The 24272-nt window shown below is 40.2% G+C and overlaps 1 long non-coding RNA gene across 11 annotated transcripts in view; it reads right to left on the bottom strand.

Annotated features, from left to right (window-relative positions):
• Positions 1–24272, bottom strand: part of LOC132345950 (uncharacterized) — a 287030-nt gene that overhangs the window by 53156 nt on the left and 209602 nt on the right. For 9 of the 11 annotated variants that reach the window (XR_009495560.1, XR_009495557.1, XR_009495556.1 and 6 more), the window contains 5 exons: positions 15094–15269; positions 14460–14566; positions 2989–3139; positions 565–730; positions 274–478 (listed from right to left, as the gene is read on the bottom strand). This is a non-coding gene — a long non-coding RNA (uncharacterized lncRNA). Of the gene's footprint in view, positions 1–273; positions 479–564; positions 731–2988; positions 3140–14459; positions 14567–15093; positions 15273–24272 lie in introns of all 11 variants that reach the window. The other 2 variants (XR_009495559.1, XR_009495561.1) reach the window with 1 other exon arrangement.

Here is a 24272-nt window from a genome sequence, read left to right as displayed (position 1 = left end):
TTGAGAAGTAAGCTCAGAGGCAAAAATAATACACCAGTTTCCTGGATCCAATCAATAAAAATAGACTTTAACTGTCCCTATAAAGTGTCAATCTGCCTTTTAGGCTATGATAAAGTTGACAGTACTCAGGAAAGCTGATTTAAAAACCATGGCTGTGCTAAGCATGAATAATACTACAATACTGAAATTCTTCTGGTTCCTTACATAAGAATTCACAGCTCTCACAATGCATGAATATGGTTTCCAGAGTAAAGGTAAAGTTGCAACACTCACAATCAGCTGGGCAGGCAAGCAGCTCTGGGCTGTTTTCCGTCTTTGCTCTGAGGCTGTGTAGTGCAGACCACGTCAGTAAAGAAAGGCCTTACTGGGCCAGGTTGTATTTTCCAAAAATGGCCATGTTAGTATTTTCAGTCCCATATGCTCTCGTAGAACTTGCTACTTGCCCAGCAAGAGATAGAGTTCATTTTACCTTTTTTCCCTTGATGAACAGAATGTGAAGAAAGTGATCTCGGTAACTTTGGAGGTTGACACAGCTTTCACCCAACTCTCTCTTGGGACACTCACCTTTGGAACCTGGTCACCATATTGCGGGGAAGATGAGCAGCTGTATGGAAGGGCCACATGGAGGTTTTCCAGCCACATCCCAGACAACAGACAACAGTCAGCGTCAGCTGCCAGACACGTGAGTGCCCTTCAGATGATTCTGCCTTCAGCCTTCCAGTCATCCCACCTGATGTCCAGTAAAACAGAGACAAAATGTCTCTATCACACCGTGACTCCGCCCCACCCAAACTGCAAATCTGTGAGCAAAATAAACCCTATCATTAAGCCACAGGAGTGGTTTGTTTTGCAGCAACTGGAATACCTATCAAGTGTCTTGATTCTATTTCATCTTCTATCAACAATTGAAGTCACTTTCATCAGGAAAACAATAACTATTTAATAATGATTCTGTCTACAATGATTCATATATTCTGGTAACTGCTGTTTGTCTGCTATGCATTTGGTCACTGTTGGACTGACATCATATGAGACAGCTCTGTGTGTGCAACTTGGACAGTGCAAATTTATTTAAAAATTATAAAATTAATTCATACTCATGATTCAAAATTCAAACTGTACAGATTTTTAGTAAAGAAAAAGTCCCATTTTGTTAACTTCTTCTCCATCTCACATCTTTTCGAGGTAACCATACCAAATCCAGTGTGTATCCCTGCAGACCCTTCCCTGCTTTTCTTTACCTTTACACATACACACTCACTCACTCATAAATATGTATCTTGAACATCCTCCCGCGCCGCCCAGAGATGATGGTTTCTTTTTAGTATGTTGTTGAAGCACTATCATACATAATACTGATGATAATTATGATCAGGACATAAGGATAAATGTTGATGCTTTTGAACTATGGTGTTGGAGAAGACTCTTGAGAGTCCCTTGGACTGCCAGGAGATCCAACCAGTCCATCCTAAAGGAAATCAGTGCTGAATATTCATTGGAAGGACTGATGTTGCAACTGAAATGCCAATACTTTGGCCACATGATGCGAAGAACTGACTCACTGGAAAAGACCCTGATGCTGGGAAAGATTGAGGGCAGGAGGAGGAGGGGACCGCAGAGGATGAGATGGTTGGATAGCATCACCAACTCAATGGACATGAGTTTACTAACTCTGGGAGTTGGTGATGGACAGAGAGGCCTGGTGTGCTGCAGTCCATGGGGTCATAAAGAGTCAGACACGACTGAGTGACTAAAGTGAACTAAACACATGTACTGTGGAAATATATGTATGTGCACAAAGACACATGGGCATATATAGATCTTCACTGAGGAATCTTCATACATAATGGGCTTCCCTGGTGGCTTAGTGGTAAGGAACCCACCTGCCAGTGCAGGAGACAGGGATTCTATCCCTGTGTCAGGAAGATGCCCTAGAGAAGGAAATGGCAACCCACGGCAGTATTCTTGCCTGAAGAATCCCATGGACAGAGGAGCCTGTTGAACTTTTGTCCATGGGGACACAAAAGAGTCAAATACGACTTAGCGACTAAACAATGGCAACTACATACATAATAAATATTTTCTTTAAATAGGACTGGTGGGAGGGTTAGCGGGAGATGAGGAAGAAAGTATAAATAATGAAAGCATGTATAAAATAGATACACATGCTTTAAAGCACAGGATTCTTAGCTTCGTGCTCTGTGATGAACTAGATGGGTAGGATTTAAGGGTGGGTGGGAGGGAGTTCCAAGAGGGGGGTGATACATGTATACACATGCTGATTCACTTCATTGTACAGCAGAAACAACATTATAATGCAATTCTACTCCAATCAAAAAATAAAACTATGCTTTAGAGGAAAAAAAGATAGGATTCCAGGCTTTGTTTTCTGTCAGTGGAAGAAAAATCATACCTGCAAGGTGGCTGCCACCAAAATTAACCAGCTACCCAGATAAATATAAGCAGCTTACACATTTTAGGCCTAAAAGACCCAAGAAGCATGATAATGATCAGGTCGGGGACAAAAGCATTCCTGGAGAGCAAAACTATGGACATTATTTAACCATCATAACATGCGCCAGGTTTCGGGTCACTGACAATAATTATGATTTGTAGAATGATAGATGTCAGCATGGCACTTCCCCAATTCCATCTGTCCTTAAAATACAAATGCTTCCCAGAGTAGATTTATCTTTTCAATTAACCTTCCTGTGGGTGCCAAGAAATTCTTTTGGGTTAGGCTGGTATGAAGGAGATGAATGATAGTGGTATTGGTGTTGATTTACTCACCAGTTATTCTTTAGGGCTGTTCCCTTCCAGTGCTGGGCTAACAAATGAATATTTAGTTGAATATTCTTTTTTTTTTTTTTGAAATCTTTTTCTGAGTTTTTGAAATTTCAGGAAATGTTGAGAAACCCTGTTCTGTTTCTATGAAAAAAATTAGGGTATTATAAACAATGGTGTGGCTTTTGTGAGAGGCATACTCACCACTGAAAAGTAGATATCCTGTGATTCCTTGCTTCTGAGACATACCAGGAATTTCCAACACTGAAAAAATGTAGCCATCATTCTCATAGTATTTCCAAAATCAAAGGTACTGGGAAAATGCAAAAAAGTCAGGAGGAAGCCATGTATTCCCCTGTAGAAATAAAAAAATAAATAAAATTAAAGGAATGCCTAAGAAAATTTTTAGCATGCCATGGCTTTTGCAGATCAGCAAAACAAATTATTAAGAAATCTTAAGAGTGGAAAAAAATCAAAGCAAGGCACATTACAAAAGTGCAAGAGTGAGTCAATATTAGTAAAAATCTATTAATATAATTCACTAAGTTATAAGCCAAAAAATAAAAATGACTTTCTTCTCCTTCTCATCATACCACTCTTCCCTTTCTGACCTATTCAGCCCAAAAGCCAGCATCTAGGGCCAGGAATAGATGGGTGTAGATTAGCTCTTGAGTGCTGCAAGAAGGGCAAACACAGGGGAGGCAGCAGCGGTGCTAAACAGAAGACTGGTTTTATACAAGAATTTTATCACATATGTAACACTCTTAAGGATAATAAAGGTCAGACTTCTTACTCTCAGAGGATGGATATTCAAATCTGGAAAGGCAGAAACCTCAAACTACTGAGTTGGATTAAAGTAAAAGTATCACTATAAAGAAGCACAAGCTGGAATCAAGATTGCCGGGAGAAATATCAATAACCTCAGATATGCAGATGACACCACCCTTATGGCAGAAAGTGAAGAGGAACTAAAGAGGCTCTTGATGAAGGTGAAAGAGGAGAGTGAAAAAGTTGGCTTAAAGCTCAGTATTCAGAAAACAAAGATCATTGGCATCTGGTCCCATCACTTCATGGCAAATAGATGGGGAAACAGTGGAAACAGTGGATGACTTTATTTTTGGGGGGCTCCAAAATGACTGCAGATGGTGATTGCAGCCATGAAATTAAAAGATGCTTACTCCTTGGAAGGAAAGTTATCACCAACCTAGATAGCATATGCAAAAGCAGAGACATTACTTTGCCAACAAAGGTCTGTCCAGTCAAGGCTATGGTTTTTCCAGTGGTCATGTATGGATGTGAGAGTTGGACTGTGAAGAAAGCTGAGCGCCAAAGAATTGATGTTTTTGAACTGTGGTGTTGGAGAAGACTCTTGAGAGAGTTCCTTGGACTGCAAGGAGATCCAACTAGTCCATTCTAAAGGAGATCGGTCCTGGGTGTTCTTTGGAAGGACTGATGCTAAAACTGAAACTTCAGTACTTTGGCCACCTCATGCGAAGAGTTGACTCATTGGAAAAGACCTTGATGCTGGGAGGGATTGGGGGCAGGAGGAGAAGGGGACGACAGAGGATGAGATGGCTGGATGGCATCACCGACTCAACGGACGTGAGTCTGAGTGAACTCCAGGAGTTGGTGATGGACAGGGAGGCCTGGCGTGCTGAGATTCATGGTGTCGCAGAGTCAGACACAACCGAGCGACTGAACTGAACTGACTGATCACTATAAAATCATGGCTTTCAATATATGGATGGATGGATGAGTGAGTGAGTGAGCGAAGTCGCTCAGTCGTGTCCGACTCTTTGCGACTCCATGGACTGTAGCCTACAAGGCTCCTCTGTCCGTGGAACTTTCCAGGCGAGAGTACTGGAGTGGGTTGCCATTGATAGATACAGATATTAATAACATAGAGAACCACACAGACATAAGAGAGTGTACATATATAGGAATTTACGTATATTCTTTAGCTCAGTCCACTGAGAAGGATGTGAAGCAGTGAAACCCTTCAAATCAGAGAGAATTCCTTAGAGATCAACTCTTGGTTTCTAAGTAGCATTTTCTTCTAAGAGGGACCAGAGCTTCTTGGGAAAATGGCTGATTCTAGGGCTGGAGAAAGCAGAACACAAAACAAACTGGAGCATTTTCTTACACCAGAGAATCATTTGGAATTACTCACACCATGAAGGGGATATACTAAAAGGACATAGAATGCCAATTTGAGAAGATCCATGGGTCAAATCTGGGTAAACTGACATCAAAAAGGTAATTTTAGTAACAAATCATAACATGGCAAATTAAATGTTAAAACATAGGTTCATACTAATAAATGAATACAACTTTGACGATGAATGGATTTTTATACCCTTCCAAAGTAACTTTCCATAAAATAAAATTATTCAGTAGGGAAAGGAATAATAAGTTTATAGGAGAGAAACCTGACAGATAACATCTTAATCAACTGATCAAATTGAACATCATTGGTAATGGGACAAATCAAAATCATGTATCACATGATAAGATACAATGCAAAGAACACAGCATTCCTTCTGTGAGATTTCCAGCTCTGATGCATAAGCTGAATGTAATCATGGGGAAATATCAGACAATCTAAAATTGAGAATAACCTACAAAATAATTGGCCCATAATTTTCAAAACTGTCAAGGTCAATAAAGCCTAGGAAAAGACTGAACCACTGTTCCATATTGAGGAGACCAAGGGGACATGATAAGTAAGTGCAAATACAAGTATTTTCTTTAATAACAGCTTCATGAAGATAAAATTCATAACACATAAATTTCACCCTTATAAAGTACACACTTTGATGTTCTTTTTATGTTCAGAGATGTGCAACCATCACCACCACTTAAAAACACTTTTATCACCCCAAAAAAGAAGCCTTGTGCCCAGTAGTAGTCACCCCTATTCCCTCTCCCAATATCCCCCAATCCCTAGGAACACTAATCTACTTTCAGTCTACGGATTTTCCCATTCTTGGCCTTTCATATAAATGGAATCACATAATATGTGATCTTTTGTATTAATATAGTAACTGGCTTCTTTCATTGAGCATAATATTGTCACTCAGAGGTAGAGCATATGATTGCACTTCATTCTTTCTTTTGGCTGAATAAAATTCCATTACATGGAGCTAACACATTTTGTTTATCTATTCATCAATTGATAGACATCTGGGGTTGTTCCCATTTTTGGACTGTTATGAATAATGCTGCTATAAATGTGTGTATACTTTTTTGTATGGGTAGCATGTGATTCTGAACTGGGTATTATCGGGATGTGGTTGGAACATATGACAGAACTTGAATGGAATCTACATATTAGATGTTAGCAATGTTTCAGTGTTTAGTTTTGGTGGCTGTATTTTGATAATGCAAGAGAATATTTCTGGTTTGTAGGAAATATACACAAGGTACTTAGAGTTTGTGAATATTGTGTCAGCCAAACTCTCAAATGGTTCCAGAAAAATAGTTATTTGTATTATAGTCACAACTCTTCTCTAAATTTGCAATTGTTTCTAGAGAAAGAGAGCTCACGAGGGAGAGATCACATTCATATAAACAGATACTAAAATATATTTGATAAAATTCAGAAATTATTCTTTTAAATTGTAAAAATAGCTGAATAAATTGACATTTACTTAGCAAATGCATATTTGTTTTGATACATATCTCAAACAAAAGCCAGCATCATGCTTAATAATTAAACATTAAGGTATTCCTAATAAAGTCACAAACAAGGATGTCCATTATCACCGCTATTATATACCATTGTCCTTGAATTTCTAGCTAGCACAATAAGACAAAAATAGATATGAAATTCAAATATAAGTTAAAAAACATTTCAAATGAGTATGAATGCTTAGTAAGCTCACCAGTTAAATAACACATACACACACACAAAAATAATTTTTCTATAAATCAAGAATAATCTGATAGAAGACTTAGATAGAATCTGATAGAATGCATCTGATAGAATGCATCTACTTATAATGAAATAAAAAGCCAAAAAGCAAATAAACTGAGAAAATTGGGGGAGATAAATATTCTTTGCACTAAAATAACTACTCCAAGCCATTAAGAAAAAATAAAAATGCCCTAGTAGAAAAATGGAAACTGGTATGAAAAGTTAATTCTCCAAAAGAAGATGGCAATAGACAAGTGAAAAAAATGTTCACTCTCTTATTAAAATGCAAATTAAAACAACAAAATATTACTTGTTTTTGTTCTTCAAACTGTCAAAAATTTTTATGAGTGCAAGTGTGTAGAGAAATCGGTATTCTTGCTGTTGCTGATAATACATCCACATTAGTACAGTATTTCTAGAAGACAATATGACTTATACAAACTAAATTTTAAATATTATATCTTTTAGTCCAGTAATTTCACTTCTAGGAATTCACTTTAACAAAAAATGTAAATATATTTATGTTCTTGATTCATAGACATAGAAAACAAACTTATGGTTACCGAAAGGGAAAGAGTGTGGAAGAGGGATGGATTAGGAGTTTGAAATGAATAGATTTACACTACCTTATATAAAATAGATAAGCAATAAGGATTTACTGTATAGCCTCAGACGGTAAAGAATCTGCCTGCAATGCAGGAGACCAGGGTTCAATCCCTGGGTTGGGAAGATCCCCTGGAAAAGAGAATAGCAACCCACTCCAGTATTCTTACCTGGAGAATCCCATGGACAGAGGAGCCTGATGGGCTAGAGTCCGTGGGGTGGCAAAGAGTCTGATGTGACTGAGTATACAGCAAATACATAAGGAACTATATTCAATATCTTATAATAACCTATAATTGAAAAGAATCTGAAGAATATATATATATATATCGACATATATATATAACTGAATCACTTTGCTGTACAAATTAACAATACTGTAAATCAACTATAATTCAATAATTTTTTTAAAAATTTAGCTTCATGGATGTTTATTAAAGCATTAATCATAATGACAAAAAAATCACAACCTAAATGTCCAACAGCAGAGGACTAGTTGACTAGTCTGTAAAATTTTGATATGACTATAAAAATGTTATATGAAACATGTTCACAGAGGACTGTTCAGCATTATTGCAAAATGCCATCCATAATACATATCCATCCCTATGCTATAAATAATTGGTTTATACATATCAACCTGTTAATAATGGTCATTTTGCTTGTTCACATTTTCCACTTTTCCCAAAATTTATTTCTATAACCAGAGAAGTCATCACATCTTCTTTAAAAAGAAAAAAAAAGAAAAAGGTCCAGAAGTGTTAGATAAGTCAATAACATGCAGTGAGAAAAAACAGAGCTTTTTCTTTTTAAAAACTTTTTATTTTGTATTGGAGTATAGATGATTAACAAACCATGTTGTGACAGTTTCAGGTGAACAGCGAAGGGACACAGCCATACATACATAAGTTGTCCATTCCCCCCCAGACTCCCTCCCATCCAGGCTGCCACATAACATTGAGCAGAGTTCCATGTGCTATACAGTAGGTCCTTGTCGCTTATCCATTTTAAACATAGCAGTATGTACATGTCCATCCCCAAATCCTCAGCTATCCCTTCCCCGCATCCTTTTCCCTGGCAACCATAAGCTTGTTTTCCAAGTCTGTGAGAATAACAGGGCTTTTTCTTATCAACCAAGTTCGGCTCTGGATCTGAAGTCTCAAGTGACTGCCAACCAACCACAACTGAGGCCTCTCTGGAAGAAGTGGAGGTAGGTCATAAGCCCACTTTACATTTTGATATTTGGACAAAGCTTGGAATGTTGTGTTCAGCTAGGAGAGGTACACAAAAGTACAGTTTTCTGGAGAGTCTGGTTTTCTCCCTCTGGGAGAGAACCAGAGGATTCTACAATTAACAGCCAAAGGAGATGAAGAGCTTTAATCCACTGAAAAGAAGAATTAAGGGGAAGATGTAAAATGCTCTTCAAATTTTCCAAGTGGCTATCATGAGAAAGAGAGATTTGATTCATTATCCTAGTGGTTCCAAAAACAGAACAAGAACCAATGCACAGAAATTTCCCAGATAGTATCTGGGGAAAACTGTAAGATGGAACGTGCTTTCTAACTCTCCAGCTTCTCCATCCACTTAGGCTTCCAAGTCTTCTTTTGCTACGCCTCTTCCATGACCTACTGAATATCCAATGTTAATAATTTGTTACTAATGGCAGAAGACCTACGGGTGATTTGTGATAGAGTGGTATAATATGCTTGCAAATTAATATAATCTGATGAATGATTATATTCCATATTGGTGGGAATTTATTGGAGGAGGAATCCTCCTGAAATTCATTGACAGGTAAATGAGCGTGAATGCAACCATGTATACTCTCCTTGAACCCAATGAATGAGAACAAATCAAAAGCTCTGACCTTCCTATCTGATTCTCATTCATCAGGCTTACACTCGAGATGGCAATCTTAGGCTGCCTTCCTATCTTTCAGACTACTGCCGAGGGAAAAATGGCATCCTGCCTTCCAAGTGGCACCTTCACATTATTGATCCTGTCCTCTGGGACATGACCTTCCAACTCTCCATTGCTGATAGTCCAAAACTGCTAGCAATAGTGGAGACATAATCAGACCTCAAGCATAAGACAAGAACCAGAGCATTTAATGACAACTGGATCTTAAATGATGGGAAAATTAGATTTCACTTCCCTGGTAGCTTTATCTTCCAGTTTCCCAACTCACAATCCTTTATCTTGTGGAATAACCAACTGCCTCCAGCACTCCATAAATACAAGCCTTTCCACACCTTCCTGTTACCTCCATCTGGAATGCCCTTTAGATTTGTTATTGCCTGGATAACCTCTGTCCATCCTTGACTCAGCTCAGGATGCATCTGCTCCTCCAGGCAGCCTTCCTTCAATCCCAGGCTCCGTGGCATGCTTCCCTGCTGCATCCCGTTTGAATCTCCACTGTATCATCTTAGACCAAGTGCTGTCCAAGAGAAACCTAACAGGGGCCACATGTATTTAATAGCACAGTTTTTAAAAATTAAAAAGAAACAAGTGAAATTAATTTTAAGTATTTTATTTAGCCCAGCATATCCAGGGCTTCCCTGGTGACTTAGATGGTATAGAATCTGCCTGCAATGCAGGAGACCCAGATTCAATCCCTGGGGTTGGGAAGATTCCCCTGGAGAAGGAAATGGCAACCCACCCCAGTATTCTTCCCTGGGAAATCCCATGGACAGAGGAGGCTTGTGGGTTACAGTCCACAGGGTTGCAAAGAGTCTGACACGACTGAGCGACTAACACACACACAATCCAGAATGTTATCATTTCAACAGGTAGTATCATACTAAAAATTGTCTATTAGCTATTTCACATTCTTTTACCATTTCAAGCCTTCAAACTCCACTGTGTTTTTTACATGTAGAGAACATCTTATTTCAGACCAGCCACATTTTAAGTGCTGAATAGTCACTCATGGCTAGTAATGACTGTGCCAGACAGCCAAACCTTAAGCTGAAATAATCTGCTCATGGGTTTGCCTCTGCTACTGGAAGACAAGCCACACAAGGACAAGGTCAGTTTCTTGCCTCTGGTTTCATCAGCGTTGCATCAGTGCCTGACATCCACTGAGTGTTCAGCTAATGTTTGCTAAACTAAACTGAAGGTATTTTGAGAGAAGGTGGAATTTTAGCAGCTGCTCAAATGAAGAGCAGCTTATGTGTACTTATAATAATAATGGTGATAGGAATAATGGCTGCTATTTTGGTCTTGGACTTCATGTTCTTTGCTTTTTAACTATATTATTTAGTCCTCACAACAACCCCATGTACTAGGTAGCATTATTACTTCCACTTTATGGCTAAAGAAAATTGCCCCAAATCATACTGCTATTAAGTGGAAGAGCCAGGACTTCCTGAAATAGTTACAGAAAAGCAAACAACAAACACACATCCCATAATAAATACAAAGTTGAAAGAAAATAAATGATATTCACAGATGTGATAAACCTATTCCAATAGGTAAACCTATTCTTGAATCTCCTTTACCAACTTCACCACCATCTTTTTTGGAGGTTTCATGATCTGCTGAGCTTTACCTTATCCAGGTGTACCTCTTTCCACGTTCCTGAACCAGATCTTTCTGATTTGAAATTACGTATCTTTCAAGATTGCCTTCTTAGCTGCTTGCATTCTGCCTGTCTTGTCAACATGGCAGTGCTTTTCACAAACCACTCCAGTGAACAGTCGTCTTTGGGTATGGAGAGAGAGTGGGGTATAAGCTGTTTTCCTCCACACACTTCCCCCAGAGGACCCCTCCATCTCGCTCACATGGCCTGGGGCGAGGAGGGCTGGGAGGGAGGTGAGCCATCACTGCTGATGTGCGCTTTGCGTACGGAAACTAGGCTGAACTGTGCTTAAGGAAAATGATAGATAGATTTCCAGTTTTGTGTGTGAGTGTGTACAAAAATTCCATTATCTCTAAACCACAGGAACCAGAACCACATCTGGCAAAGGAAATAAAGCTGGAGACGCAAGGAAAGAATAGATTAGGAGAAGCCTTGAAAGCAGGCTGCTGCATTTAGATTTGATGTGGTGGGAAATAAAGAGCCCTCAGGGGTTTCTGAGCAAGGGAGTGATGTGATGAAAACAGTGATTAAGGAAGATGAAATGCAAGCGGGATGAATTAAAGGGCAGGACTAGGATCTGACAGGAGGCAGTCACCCGGGTCCTGGGAGACAGACAGTGAGAGAGAAAGCCAGGGGATTAGGAAAGGCAACCGTGATTCTCCATGAATGAACACACACCATCCTGAAGTCACTTTACTACCAAGTTACCACCAGCTCTTTATGCTCTTACCCTATTTGGAAAGGCAAAAATAAACCCACGAGGAGCTGAGTGTTTTCATTAAAATGATAATAAAATTTCATCTCTGTGAATGTAATGGTTTAAATGTATGTGCACCCTGCTGAGTAAATGGGCTTCACCGTGAGCCAGTGGAACAGTTAGCAGGCAGAAATGGAGCTCAGAGAGATTGATATTAGGCTTTCATTCACGAATAAACAAATACGGCGAAAACAAAGCAGTTTTTTATGGAGAAAGATAAACATCATAAGATATCACTTATATGTGGAATCTAAAAAAATATCATACAAATAAACTTATATACAAACCAGAAACAGACTGAGACACAGGAAACAAATTTATGATTACTAAAGAGGGGAGGGAGGGATAGGAGCAGGAGGGATAAAGAGGAGTTTGGGAATAAGAGATGCACACAATTATATATAAAACAGATAAATAACAAAGTCCTACTATATAGCACAGGAAACTATATTCGATATCTTGTGATAACCTATAATGGAAAGAATCTGAAAAAGAATATATATAATATAGGATGCTTTTGAATTTTGGAGCTGGAGAAGACTCTTAAAAGTCCCTTGGACAGCAAGGAGATCAAATTAGTCAATCCTAAAGGAAATAAATTCTGAATATTCATTGGAAGGACTGATGCTAATACTTTGGCCACCTGATGCGAAGAGTAGACACATTGGAAAAGACCCTGATGCTGGGAAAGATTAAAGACAAAAGGAGAAGCAGGCAGCAGAGGATGAGATGGTTAGATGGCACTGACTCAAGGCATATGAATTTGAGCAAACTGTGGGAGATAGCGAAGGACAGGGAACCCTGGTGTGTTGCAGTCCATGGAGTCATAAAGAGTCAGACATGACTTAGTGACTGAACAACAATATATATTTTTTATATATAAAACTGAATCACTTTGCTGTACACATGAAACTGATACAACACTGTAAATAAACAATACTGCAATAGAAAAATCCTTTAAAGCAGCCTCTTCTGGACGTAGCCCATAGAACAGAGTACACTTGGCTGTCCCAAGGGGCAGTCCCAGCCAAGAGTGCACCGAACTTACTGCCCTACAGTACTCTGAAATCATCCTTTCCAAGTCATATTCCACAGTGTTAGAAATCCATAAAGAACTTGGGTTAACCAACACTTTTTGCCAATGCCCTATGCCCTAAGTCATCATGTGCTCTAATACTGGCTGCAATTTTAAAGGGTCCAGAGATGCAAACGTTCTTTTCATTCAAGTTTAGATCTGGAAAGAGACTTGAGAACATTTAAATCCAAAGTTTCAGAATATTTTTGAGCTGCACACAATGGAAATACAATGGATAAATATTGAAATGGGCTCCTTGGGTTGGGACCATGGTAAAAGGCCCCAGATTCCACCTCCTCATTCTCCTCCTTTTGCTCCCCTAAACCCCTCTCTCCCTACAGCTTACACACATTAGAACAGAACCTGAAGCCCTCCTCAGGACTTTGGGACTGAAGGGAAAGTAATCTGCAAAACACTGAAGAATCCAGTATTTTGTTTTATTTCGACTTCTTGTGACAGATGAAAAAACTGAAACCCATAAAGCTAAAATGGAATTTCCATTTCCAGCCACTAAATAACTCAAAAAGCTGCCTCTTAGAAACCCCTAGAATGCTGGCTATATGCAAATATCCATTTAAACATATCAAATGAACTCACAAAGGCATAAACTCATCAATTTTAAAATGGGTGTAACCTATGACCCAGCAATTTTACGGCCAAGTATGTGCCCCAGAACAGTGTGGAGATGCACTACTGGGTCACGGAATCACTTTAGTAAATTGCAAATGGCCTATTTTTTTGGTATGTGAAATAGACTAAATCAATCTGGATCATAACTGAATAGACAACAAGAGTGTTATTTTGAGAAACTTTTTTCCACATACAATGTATACACAGATACACAGAAATGTACACTTGTATGTTCTGGGTTTCCATGTACAGTGTATGTTTTACTGTGAATATAGACAAAACGTTTTTGAGAAGCTTTTGTATGTTAGTACAGAAAATGAACAAGAACACTGGTCAAAGCATTGCTCACCATAGTGCAAAATTAGAAACAATCTAATTACTCACGGAGAAGGCAATGGCACCCCACTCCAGTACTCTCGCCTGGAAAATCCCATGGATGGAGGAACCTGGTGGGCTGCAGTCCATGGGGTCGCTAAGAGTCAGACACGACTGAGCGACTTCCCTTTCACTTTTCACTTTCATGCATTGGAGAAGGAAATGGGAACCCACTCCAGTGTTCTTGCCTGGAGAATCCCAGGGACGGGGGAGCCTGGTGGGCTGCTGTCTATGGGGTCGCACAGAGTCGGACATGACTGAAACGACTTAGCAGCAGCAGCAGCTAATTACTCATCAACAGGAGAATGGAGATAGATAGATTAACAGGTAGACTGATGTCTATTCACAAATCATTAGAATATATACTAGTTAAAATGAATGGACCAGAGATTTGTTGCTGAAAGCTAATGCTAAATTCATTAAAAAAGCAAGTTGAAGAATGATATGTAGATAAAGTTTAAAGTTTTAAAACATGCAAAACAAAGAGTACCCACTGTTGAAAGATACATGTGTATACAGAAGAAGTACGAAAGATGCAAATTCAGGACAGTGTTAATCTCTGGGGTGGGAGGAAGGGAATCAGGGGTAAAGGAGGAATCCACAAAGAACTAGGTCTGAAATGAACTCATCCCAATGTTGGGGTTGCTTAAAACTCGATAGCACACACAGTTTTGTTATTGTATTCTCCCTAATTTTTGTTGTTGATTAAAAAAATATTTTGTAAGTCACAGATGCTTACCTGAGACCAGATGGCTGATTGGTGGCATCATCTGGAAGAAAGCTAGGCAGGACCCTGAATCTGATTTCCAAGTCAGTCCTCTTTCCACATGGCTCCCATTTCAGGATCTGTTTGCAAATGAAAGATTTGCATCATTCTGGTGTGAATCTTAGCAACTTATTTTTACCTGAGAGACACTGTTCCCTACAGTCCACCAAGGCCACACTTGCTCTGACTAGAAAGAGCACAAAGCTCACTTGCTCTGCGCGGCTGAGCTGCTGCTTCACAGCTTGTCACTTGGCTCTGTTTTCCAACTTCGCTCATGCATTGAAACAAAACACTGAGCCGCTGAAAGGTCGGTAGAAAGATGATCTAAACGTGCAGAAAGTATAAGCAAAAAGAGAAAGAAAAACAGAGTAGAGGGAAGATTCAGCTGCATGGGAGATCTAGACAAAGTCAGGGGTCACCGTCAAATTAAAGTCAGAATACTGCTAAGGAGCCATAAAACACACAGAGGGTTATTTTAGAAGATGGAAAAAACTTGAAATAATAGCATTTCCTACCTTTCACAATCTAATACACAATCTAATGGGAGGGGGTTTATTAACATTTTTTCTAGTCTATTTTAAGACAAAAACAAAACGACAAATGATACCTTGGCAATGGCTGGCAGAGATTTATTATGCTTCAGAAAAGTTCATGGCAGTGGTTTTTATCATTGGGTCCCTTATACTCTTCAAGTTACATAAGACGCTCTTTCTTCTTCTTTTTTTTCTCTAAGCATAACTTCTGGGTCAGCTTTAGCTTTTCGAGTGCATAAGCCAGAGCTTTCTGCTGTTCAAAAAGAAGGTAACTCTTGCAGTAGAGCGCCAGGAATACATCTTACTCTGAAGTCAAGCATTCAACGATATGGGAATATGTTTTTAGACACTTCTCACTCTGGGATGCCTATCCATTATCATGAGCTGTGAAAGTATTCTTTTCAAGACTTCCCTGGCAGTCCAGCGGCTAAGATTCCACACTCCCAATTCAGGGGGTCTGGGTTTGATCCCTATACCACAATTTTCCCTGGTGGCTTAGATGGTAAAGCGTCTGTCTACAATGAGGAAGACCGGGGTTCGATCCCTGGGTTGGGAAGATCCCCTGGAGAAGGAAATGGCATCCCACTCCAGTACTATTGCCTGGAAAATCCCATGGACAGAGGAGCCTGGTAGGCTACAGTCCATGAGGTCGCAAAGAGTCGGACACGACTGAGCAACTTCACTCACTTCACCACAGCTAAATGTCTCCCATGGCACATTTAAAATTTTGAGCAGCCAAATAGCTAAATACATTTTTTTTTAAAGAGAGAGAGAGAAATTACTCTTTTCATACTGCTGGAGAAAACTCAGACCTGTGACAGAATTCCTTCTGTTGTCCTGAGAGCAAATGTAACAATTAACCTTTACTCAACATTTACTCTTCTAAATACTTGACCTCATTTAGTCATCACCACCTTCTCAGGAAGACACTACTGCTACCCCATTTTGTAGATAAGAAAACTGAGATACCGGAAGGTTAAGTATAATAATATTCTTCAGGTCACCCAGAAAAAGTGGTAGGGCCAGGATTTGAACCCAGCCAGTTGGTTCTAATAGCCTGGGCTTCTATGTGCCCCTCTGTCCAGGAGGTGGTATTTAAAATAAATGAAGGTGGTTGTTGAAATGACAGCACCAGGTTATGTTACAGCCAGGAGCCTCTGCTTCAGATAAAGTAACTTTAAGAGGGAAGTATTTACACACTAGTGAAGGTGACATCAAGGAGATCCAACCAGTCCATTCTGAAGGAGATCAGTCCTGGGTGTTCTTTGGAAGGAATGATGCTAAAGCTGAAACTCCAGTACTTTGGCCACCTCATGCGAAGAGTTGACTCATTGGAAAAGACTCTGATTCTGGGAGGGATTGGGGACAGGAGGAGAAGGGGACGACAGAGGGTGAGATGGCTGGATGACATCACTGACTCGATGGACGTTGGTGATGGACAGAGAGGCCTGGCGTGCTGCGATTCATGGGGTCGCAAAGAGTCGGACACGACTGAGCGACTGAACTGAACTGAACTGAACTGAAGGTGACATCAGAATCCTTTCCTTGTAGCAACCACATTGGCTTTGGGGCTCCTGTGTATTCTACCCCATCTAAGTTATGGCTAATTTCTGCTATGTTCCTCAACCTCCAGAGAATGACAGTAGTGATGGATTTGGAAATGATATTAGATAATCAGAAGGCTTAAGCTCGAGTTCAGTACTGCCACCTACTAACTAAATGGATGTACTTCCCTCGTCTGTGAAATGAGAAAAAGAATCTCGCTATATGGGGTAGTGAGAGTGGAACCAGACAGGGGCGAGGAGAACTGTGATCGTACACTTTCACATTGTTGACCCAGGAATTTTTTTCCCCTTTGTTCCATAAGTCAAAGCAAAACAACAAAATGATGTAAACATCTGTGAAAGACCCATGTGGATACCCAAAAACTTTCTATTGTTTCCTTTCTATTAATGTTAACTTTGGTTAAGTCATTTTTCCTTTTTTATTTTTCATCTCTTAGGAGGGATATTGATCACTGAAGTCTCTTCCAACTTTGATATTTTATAATCCATTTCATCCTAGATTTAGGAGAAGCAAGCCAGGGTTTTTACTTATTTTTAAAATTAATTAATTTATTTAAAATGAAACAATGATGAGTATTTTTAATGATAAAAGGCATAATTTCACAAAGAATATAGACATCTTACACCATTAGACACTTTAACAGCAAAAAAGCAAAGATACGTAAGGCAAAAATCAGAAGAAATATAAAGGAGAAGAAAAAATATATAATCACAGACATACTAACATTTCTCTGAGAATATTTTATCAAGCCACAGAAAAAATAAGAATAGGAGCATCGTGAGTGATGTCATTAATAATTTAAATATAATAGATTTATATTTAATTAATTTATATAATCATATCCTACACAAATATATATAAAATTCTTTATCTCACATGTTGTTATTAGAAAATAATGAGCCAGGGCTTTTAAATGGTAGTTTGGCTACTTGCAGTTACCTTACCTCCTAAAGTGAACGTATGCCTAACATCTGACCAGTCGTATAGGATCCATGAGAAAATCTGACAGCTCTAATAATTAATTGCACCCAAGTTCAAGTGTTAAGGAGAGTTGAATTCTACACCGGAACTAGGTGGATATCTGGTTTAGCCAGCAACCTGCCAGAAGTAGGGGTGGTGGCATTCCAACACTTTCGTTCTTGGTCATGCCAGACATGTAAGAAATGCCAGATAGGATGACCTTTGAGGGTGCTTCAAGCCCTACGATCTCATGTGACTGCTTCACTGATAAGTATCACTTGAAAATGATGTTGGGTATGACCAGCTGTAGCAAGCTGGGAGCCAGAGCCAGGTCTTTCCACAGAGAGACACATCAAATGTGGCCACTGTATCTTGAGGAAATGACTGGAGCATGGTCTTGAAGCAGCTGCATGCCAGCTGAATGATCTGGCTCTGATCACAGTCTGTTACCCAGGCTCCCCGCCCCCAGCCATCCCATCCCAGCCTGAAGCAGATGCTGGGAACAGTCACCCCATCAGCAGCCTCAAGATCCATCACAATGCCCACGAGCTGAGTGGTGGGAACGGTCACAATGAGATAAGCATGGGTGGCCTCCCGGATCGCCGTGCACTGGACACCCATTAATAATGCAGTCTGTGTGTCCAGCCCACCATGCTCACCCTGGCAAGGGCCTCTGCACTGGCCATTCCCTTCAGAAAAGCTTGGTCCCCGGGTCTCATACAGCTGGCACCTTTATGCAATTCAAGTTTTATTTCCAGTGTTACTTTCTTAAGTCTTCCACACTCACACCCTCCCAGACTCTCTATCACAACACTGTGTTTTATATTTCATATAGCACTTCTCACTACTTGGAATGATTCTGTTCATTTACCTTTCTGGTTTATTAACTATGTCCCCTTTAGAATGTTAATTTAATGAGAACCAAAATCTCCTCAGTCTTCTCCAATCTATTCCCAACATGTAGAAAAATATCTAGCAGATAATAAGGAATTGATAAAAAAATTAGTAAAACTAATGTATGAGTTAATGAGTTAATTCTATCTAGGACAGGTGTGTTCTGGTGCCAAGAGGGCTTCTCTCACCGTGCTCTGCCATGGTAGTAAGATTTCAAGGCTCCAGGGGAGATTTCATAGACACCTCTAAATATGTCCCTATTTCCTGAGCTGTTTCTGTCTTGTCCCCCATTAAAGCTCTGAGAATCTCTCTTTGATCTGTAGGAACTGGCCCCCAACATCTATACTTATCCTATGTAACTTTTTCACTTAGGAATGATTTAGGTTGCAAGTAACAATGATAACAACACCCTATTGTAGTGCACTGCAATGTCAACAAACGAATCATTTTCTCAGGAACCAATCAAGAGGTATTGGGTCTGGTGTCAGTGTGACAGCTCTATTATGTAGACATCTTGGCTTTCTCTCCTCTAAACCGCCTGCTCCTAGTATACACCTCTCATCTGGTGCTTGTCATATCTCAGTCACATCCTGGCACCACTAGGCATTATTTCTGAACTCCAAAGAAGGGGAAAAACAAAGGGAGAAAAAACCATGCCATGTGAATTTGTTGTTCCTTCTTCCTGGGAAAACAAAAGCTCTCTCAGAATCCATATCCAGCCCTTTTCTATTTATATCTCCTGCCCTAGTATTGGGTCTCAAGGCCATCTGCAGACCAGTTCCTGACACAGGGCAGTGAGATCACAGTGACTGGTTTAGACTGTCACACCGTATCTCCTGGGGCTGGAGAAGGGACCCACTTTCTATGAGATCAAGATGTTGCCACATGCTCCTGAACCAACAGATACATCACAACTAAATGGCCTTAGGGTGGACATTTCACCCAAAATTGGAGCTGAGACTCTGGGGAATTGAGAGTGGAAAGCAGACCCCTTGAGCCATCATGTTTCTGAACTTTCTGAAGATTTGACTCTTCCAAGTGTTTAAATTCCATCATATGCTTAAATATCTACCCAATATATTCTCTTTTTTCCTTAAGCTTGCTCAAAGATTGTTTCTGTTATTCAACACCAAAGGGTCTTTGTTACAGGAGCATCTAGACCCAGCATCCATCAAGGCCAGTCAGGAGGAATGGTTGCTTCAGGGTGTCAGACATTCCACTCCTATCCCCCTCAGGAAAGGCAGCCCTTTGGACCAAACACTCTGCTCCCCTCAAGGTGACCCACATTCTTAGACATTATGTCATCAGCCTGACAACTTCCTCCTCTTCACCTTCAGACTATATTTGCTAAGGTCCCCAGTAGACAGGGAGGCTTGCTGGGTACTAAAGGCCTGCCTCGTGACAGAGGGATGGGGTTTGTGCAATAACACCCATGCTAACTGGTGGAGATGTCACATCTCACATCTATGGTATCAGACCTTCTGATTATGAGCCCAGTAGTTTTTTTTTAAGCTATCTGATTATCCAGGAGACACATACATACACACACACACACACACACACACACACACACTCACCCTTTCTCTCACATGTGGTTGTGCTAGTCACTCAGTTGTGTCCGACTGTTTGCAACCCCATGGGCTGTAGCCTACCAGGCTCCTCTGTCTGTGGGATTCTTTAGGCAAGAATACTGGAGTAAGTAGCCATTCTCTTCTCCAGGGGTTTTTCCCAACCCAAGAATCAAACCCAGGTCTCCTACATTGTAGATGGATTCTTGACCATCTGAGCTGTCAGGGAAGCCATATGTGCACATACAAAACAGTCATCTACCCCCCACAGTTAAGAAAGATCTTCATGAGTGAAAAACCTGGCTAGGCTATTTCAGTACTTCCTCTCTGCTAATTAGCCACAAGGAATATTTCGCAGAGATTACAAAGATTGTGAGTCACTCAAGTATCCAGAGAGAGAGAGAGAGAGAGAGAGAGAAAGAGAGAGAGAGAGAGAGAGAGATCTGCAGCTCTCTTGCTACATTACCTATAAACTTGATCTAAGGTCTTTTATTTTTTGCCACACCACACAGCATGTGGGATCTTAATTCACCAACCAGGGATCGAACTCCTGTCCCCTGCATTGGCAGCACAGAGTCTTAACCACTGAACCACCAGGGAATTCCCACCAAATTCTTTTCCAGTGTATATATTTCTTTGACGTAAGCAAGTTTTGTACAATATTTCTCAAAATGTGCTGCTTACATCTTACAGGTTTACATGAACAAATGGTTCCCTGCTCAGAAGACTTTGGAAACTGACTAAAGGAAGCTCAGTGCTGCTTCTTGCAAGATGCTGCCAAGCCTTCAATATTCCAGTATGCATCATGAATAGCTAAAAGAGGGATGCAGTGTGTGGCATCTTCCAGATTTCTTTAACCACTAACATTTCTTCCTTGGTGTATACTGAAAGGCTGGTGATGCAATAGATATGTTTTGGTAAACTGCTAGAAGAGAGGAATATAGAGGGCAAATCCTAGAAATGAATACCTCTTTGGCTCAGACAGTAAAGAAGCCACCTGTAATGCAGGAGACCTGGGTTCAATCCCTGGGTTGGGAAGATCCTCTGGAGAAAGGAATGGCTACCTACTCCAGTATAATTACCTGGAGAATTCCGTGGACAGAGGAGCCTGGCGGGCTACAGTCCATGGGGTCACAAAGAGTCGGACACAACTAAGCAACTAACACTTTCATTTCACTGCTGCTGCTGCTGCTGCTGCTGTTGCTGCTAAGTCGTTTCAGTCATGTCCGACTCTGTGCGACCCCATAGACGGCAGCCCACCAGGCTCCCCCGTCCCTGGGATTCTCCAGGCAAGAACACTGGAGTGGGTTGCCATTTCCTTCTCCAATGTGTGAAAGTGAAGTCGCTCAGTCGTGTCCGACTCTTTGCAACCCCATGGACCATGGTAGGAACCTACCAGGCTCCTCCATCCATGGGATTTTCCAGGCAAGAGTACTGGAGTGGGGCCACTTAACTACCTTTTTTAAATACCAAGAGGCATAGTTTAAGAGTCGGTGAAGTAGGCCATGTGCAGATTTATGTGTAGCCCTGTTGGATGTCAGTAGATAGTTAGAAATGCTACTTCATCTGCTGTTCCCAAGTTCCACATCACAGAGGCCAACCTGGGTGGAAAGTCTGAGAGAGTGTGTATTTATCTTCTTGGGCTGATCATGTCAATGTTATGATCAGAGGATCATCAGGTTTCCCTCCTTCAAAATGAGGATGTTAGGCCATGTGAGAACAGGGAGAATGTGGTTGTCACCAAAGAGTCCAACACCCCATTATTTTTTTTCCTGTTCTGACCTTTAATCAAAGCAGTTTTCATTAATGCAAGGATAAGTAAACCACATTGACCTTGGTGATATGATATATGAACTAAAAACTTCTAAGACAAATTTGTCTTATTTAAATCCACCTTTTCTAAAAGACCACTTGGTATAACCTAACAAAAATAACCTGTCTACCAATGTGCAAACATTTTGCTAGGATATCTGGTGCCACCTGGGCTGCTTTAGAACCACACAGGCTTTAGGCATCCCTACACTGACCAAATGATTTTAGGAGAATTAAATGGCAGGATTGGCAATTGTTCTGCCAAAGCTTTATCCATAGCACATCTAGAAGGAAAACTTACTTCCCTGGAAGCCTTTTTGCAGGGACAGAGAGATCCAAATAAAGAGGAAAATAACTGCACAAATGCATTTATCAACACAATGTCATGTTATAAACTGTAATTTATAGAATAAGTATGGGAGAACCTGGTACTCTAATTCTAAAGTTCAATAATTTCAGTGATGTAATACAAATCTCATTACTTATCTTTATCCCCAAGATGACTATTTTCAGGCTTTATTAATAAGGATCCTTACTATTTGAAATTTACTTTGACCTTATATTTCATCTAAATTGAATGATTTGAAATGTCTGAGAAAATACAAGGTTTAAATCACATCTCTATACCCTACCTCTATGAAAAATAAAATGGTTTTCTTTGCATCCATGGGAAGAAGAATATTAAATGGCACATGGCATAGCAAGGGTGAAAAATACCTAACAAAGACATCAAAAGATCAAGATTCAAGTCTATCTTTATTTTTTTTTCAAGTCTATCTTTAGACAGCCATTGTTATAAGCTAAGCCCTAGTACCTTAAAATTGGACTTTCTTTTGGAGATAGGGTCTTTTAGAGATGATCAAGTTAAAATGAGGTCATGAAGGTGGGCCCTCATCCAGTATGAATGGTGGACTTCTAAGAGGAGGAAATTTGGACACACACACACATAAGTGGGAATGTGGTGAGAACAGATATGGAGGAGATGGCCACTGATAAGCCAGGGAGAGAGGAAGCCTGGAATAGGTCCTTCCCTCACAGTCATCAGAAGAAACCACCCCTGCCAACACCTTGGCTTTGGATTTCTAGCCTCCAGCACTGGGAGAATACAGAAAATGCATTTCAGTTGTTTAGTCCAGTCAGTTGTGGGGTCTGTGTGACAGAGCCCTGGCAAATGAATACAGCTGTGTTCTTAGCCAAGTCTTCTAATATTTCTGTCTCAGTTGCCTCATCTATAGCATTAGGAGGTAGATGAGCTTTGAAATCGCTGTATCTCCAATAGCTAATGATCAAGGATGAAGGAAATGGCAACCCCTCCAACATTCTTTTCTAGGAAATCCCATGGACAGAGGAGTCGGCAAGCTACAGTCCATGGGGTTGCAAAGAGTTGGACATGACTGAGTGACTAACACTTTCACTTTCAAGAATGGACATAGACTCTTATCAGATCTTCTGAGATGTAAACATGCACCATCTTCTGAGAAAAGCTTTCTCTCTTATCTATAGATCAGTGGATTATAGACAAGCTGACATCATCTTTGATAATCCTGTCTGGTCATCCTAAGTCATATTTAGGTAATGACTCTAGGAAGCAAAATAAGGGAGAAAGGAGGATCAAAGTAACTCTGATGAAAGGCTATAAACTTATAAGCTTATATCTTCCTTCAAGAAATTCATCATTTGTTAGATAATTAGTGGGAAGCTCCTGTATAATGAAGGGAGTTCAACTCAGTGCTCTGTGATAACCTAGATGGATGGGATGGGGAGTGGGAGGGCGGTTCAAGAGAGAGTGGATTTATGTATACTTATGGCTGATTCTGCCATTATGGCAGAAAGTTAAGAGGAATAAAAGAGCCTTTTGATGAAGGTGAAACAGGAGAGTGAAAAAGCTGGCTTAAAACTCAACATTCAAAAAACTGAGATCATGGCATCTGGTCCCATCACTGCATGGCATATAGATGGGGAAACAATGGAAACAGTGAAAGATTTTATTTTCTTGGGCTTGACAATCACTGCAGACAGTGATTGCAGCCATGAAATTAAAAGATGCTTGCTCTTTGAAAAAAGCTATGACAAACCTAGACAGCATAATAAAAAGCAGAGACATTACTTTGCCAACAAAGGTCTGTCAAGTCAAAGCTATGGTTTTTCCAGTGGTCATGTATGGAGCACCAAAGAATTGATGAAGGCTGAGCACCAAAGAATTGATGTTTTTGAACTATGGTGTTGGAGAAGACTCTTGAGAGTCCTTTGAACTGCAAGGAGTTCAAACCAGTCCATCCTAAAGGATATCAACCCTGAATATTCACTGGTAGGACTGATGCTGAAGCTAAAGCTCCAGTACTTTGGCCACCTGATGTGAAGAGCAGACTCACTGGAAAACACCCTGATGTTGGGAAATATTGAAGACAAGAGGAGAAGGGGATGACAGAGGATGAGGTGGTTGGATGGCATCA

The sequence above is a fragment of the Bos taurus genome, chromosome 8, assembly GCF_002263795.3.
Source record: "Bos taurus isolate L1 Dominette 01449 registration number 42190680 breed Hereford chromosome 8, ARS-UCD2.0, whole genome shotgun sequence".
NCBI lineage: Eukaryota > Metazoa > Chordata > Mammalia > Artiodactyla > Bovidae > Bos > Bos taurus.
This window is presented reverse-complemented; position numbering and strand designations above follow the sequence as displayed.